Here is a 2236-nt window from a genome sequence, read left to right on the forward strand (position 1 = left end):
AAAGGAAAGGAAAGGAAAGGAAAGGAAAGGAAAGGAAAGGAAAGGAAAGGAAAGGAAAGGAAAGGAAAGGAAAGGAAAGGAAAGGAAAGGAGGAAAGGAAAGGAAAAGGGAAAGGAAAGGAAAAGGGAAAGGAAAGGAAAAGGGAAAGGAAAGGAAAAGGGAAAGGAAAGGAAAAGGGAAAGGAAAGGAAAAGGGAAAGGAAAGGAAAAGGGAAAGGAAAGGAAAAGGGAAAGGAAAGGAAAAGGGAAAGGAAAGGAAAAGGGAAAGGAAAGGAAAAGGGAAAGGAAAGGAAAAGGGAAAGGAAAGGAAAAGGGAAAGGAAAGGAAAGGGAAAAGGAAAGGAAAAGGGAAAGGAAAGGAAAAGGGAAAGGAAAGGAAAAGGGAAAGGAAAGGAAAAGGGAAAGGAAAGGAAAAGGGAAAGAAAGGAAAATTCCAGTGATACGGAGCTACGAGGCTTTCCTTGGTGATTGGGACTGGCTTTTTTATTCCCTGTGGAAACCATTCCTTCCCTCTGCATTATCCTGCACTCCCTTCCCCAGGGACACACACCAGAACTGCCTTTGGTTGTCTGTGCTGTGAGAATGGAGGTGGGAAGGCTCAGGGCAGAATCCTTCTCAGGAGCTGGCTCTGTCCTGGGCTGGGATTTGTCCCCAAAAACCAGGGAAGAAGGGAGCAATTGCAGGTCAGTCGGGCAATCGCTGCCGCAGCCGGTCACAAGTGGGGAGTGCCCGAAGGAGGAAGGCAGCGGCACGGATGATGTGTTGTGAAAGGGATTAAGCTAAATAAATGGAAATTATAGGCTGGGTGTCGAGGATGATTTCTGGCTGTGGGCCGTGGCAAGCAGCAGATCGTATCTCCAGATGAGGAATACAAAAAACTTGTTTAGACACTGGAAGCTGAACTGAACAAAGCTCTGGAAGATGCCATTGTATAGTTGGGGAGGGTGGATTTAGGATTAAACCTTGTAACAAAAAATGCTAAGTACTGTAGAAAACTCATCTGGGATCTTCTACAACCTGTCTTAGTGAATTTATTTACCTTTGTGATGTGGGGATCACAGCAAATATTACTCCTTCTATTTGCAGAAAGGGAGGCTGCGGCACTGCGGGGCGGTGGGATTGTCCCCAGCCAGAGCCCACGGCAGGTCCAGACTCAGTGCTTGGCCTCGGTCAGCTCTGCCCCAGACCCTCCTGCAGCAGTTTTCTCCAGTCTGGGCTCTTCAGCCCTGTCCTGGTGCAGAACACAACGAGCTGCCCCGACAGGCTGAGCTTCTCACCATGGTGTGAGCTGGTGCTTGCCTTCAGACGTTTCCCTTCCATAGGTGTTCCTGGCACCCGCAGTGCTTTTTGCACCCAAGACTCTTGGGCTGGGCTCTTTTGCATATGTTTTCGCCTTTTCGATTTGTTTTCTTCTGCTTTGAAATCCCGGGTGTCTCTCTGAAGCCTGGTGAGAGCCTTCTTCCCAAGGTGGGGATGGAGCAGGAGCAGCCTGGTTTTCATCCCAGGTGCTGAGCTGTGGGGCTGCAGCCTGGGGCTGCCGGTGGGAATTTTTTAGGGATGTTTCAGGAGCCACCTGATTGCTGCGTCGCTTCCTTTCACTCTCTAATACCCAAATTCAGGTTTGTGGCAAAATCCTGATTCCCACAGGGACTGAGGGAAGGGAGAGAGCTGGAGGCAGCTCCTGGTACCATCAGGGAGCCGCTCCTGTCATTCCCCTCTATTTGTTCACCTTTTTTTTTTTCCCTGAGACCTTGACCTCACTCAGTACTCACCTTGAGTACTGTGTCTCACCTTGAGTACTGTGCCCAGTTTTGGGCCCCCTACCATAAAAAAGACATTGAGGGGCTGGAGCGGGTCCAGAGAAGGGCGACAAAGATGGTGAGGGGTCTGGAGAATAAGTCTTATGAGGAGAGGCTGAGGGAGCTGGGGTTATTCAGCCTGGAGAAGAGGAGGCTGAGGGGAGACCTTATTGCTCTCTCCAACTCCCTGAAAGGAGGGTGTAGAGAGGTGGGGGTTGGGCTCTTTTCTCAAGTCACAGGCGACAGGACGAGAGGAAATGGCCTCAAGTTGCGCCAGGGGAGGTTCAGGCTGGATATTAGGAAAAATTTTTTCACTGAAAGGGTTCTCAGGCTTTGGAATGGGCTGCCCAGGGAGGTGGTTGAGGCCCCATCCCTGGAGGTGTTCAAAAGCCGGGTTGATGTAGTGCTGGGAGGTCTGGTTTAGTGATGATGCTCCTTG

Source organism: Calidris pugnax, unplaced genomic scaffold (assembly GCF_001431845.1).
Source record: "Calidris pugnax isolate Ruff unplaced genomic scaffold, ASM143184v1 scaffold255, whole genome shotgun sequence".
NCBI classification, from domain to species: Eukaryota; Metazoa; Chordata; class Aves; order Charadriiformes; family Scolopacidae; genus Calidris; species Calidris pugnax.